The sequence below is a fragment of the Diabrotica virgifera genome, chromosome 4 (assembly GCF_917563875.1).
Source record: "Diabrotica virgifera virgifera chromosome 4, PGI_DIABVI_V3a".
Classification (NCBI taxonomy): Eukaryota; Metazoa; Arthropoda; class Insecta; order Coleoptera; family Chrysomelidae; genus Diabrotica; species Diabrotica virgifera.
Window position 1 is genome coordinate 82,769,344 of NC_065446.1, and position 880 is coordinate 82,770,223.

Here is an 880-nt window from a genome sequence, read left to right on the forward strand (position 1 = left end):
TTGAGTAAACACTGTCAAAGAATGGAATATATTAATATATTATATTATAATAATAAATACCTAATAATATTCTACAATGTCCAATATTCCCATCTTCATTATAATGTATGACTGACTATGTTACACTTGGGTATAAACAGTCTAACCGACACCTCCGCCAAAAATTAGAATTTGAAATTTTATTTTCAAAAAAATCATATGAATTTTTGCTAATTTTTAGTACTGTCATTCTGGATTATTAAAAACCATTTCGACAGTTACAATATTAAAAATCCCGCTCTTTACGTTCCTGCCAATGCGCCAATTAATCGATCATTTACTATACCTGCTACATAATAAAATATGTACCTATTACCTAGATTCCCATATTATCCTGCCAATTTTCACTTTCAAAATTGTATGTACCATTTGAAATTAATATAGAAAGCAAAAAAAATACTAGCTATCATACGAAAGTTTTTTTTCTATTAAATTGTACCATATTAGTTACTGTGAATATTAGAGTATGCGCAGAAAGGGGTGAAAACAACCCCTGAAATTCCCTGCCGAATTGATATTAAACAGGACGACCGTGTGGCCTAATGGATAAGGCGTCGGACTTCGAATCCGAAGATTGCAGGTTCGAGTCCTGTCACGGTCGAAATTTTTTTTAAATTTTATTTGCAAAATAAATTATTTTTATCAATTAGATAACACGTTTAATTATTGACGTAGGTCCAAATACATTATATAAATAGCTTTAAATAGTCTTATATTATATTCGTGTAATACACCTATACCTCGCTTTACGGCCTAGATACGTTCCACGAAACATGACCGCAAAACGAAATGCCGTATAACGAATCAATTATTCTAATACAAATTCATAAAAATTTAATGG

General features: G+C 30.3%; 1 non-coding gene across 1 annotated transcript; it reads left to right on the forward strand.

The window, feature by feature from the left end:
* Nucleotides 1-567: 567 nt before the first annotated feature.
* On the forward strand, nucleotides 568-640 carry Trnar-ucg (transfer RNA arginine (anticodon UCG)). Its single transcript has one exon. It is a non-coding gene; the product is annotated as a tRNA-Arg (tRNA).
* Nucleotides 641-880: the final 240 nt, after the last annotated feature.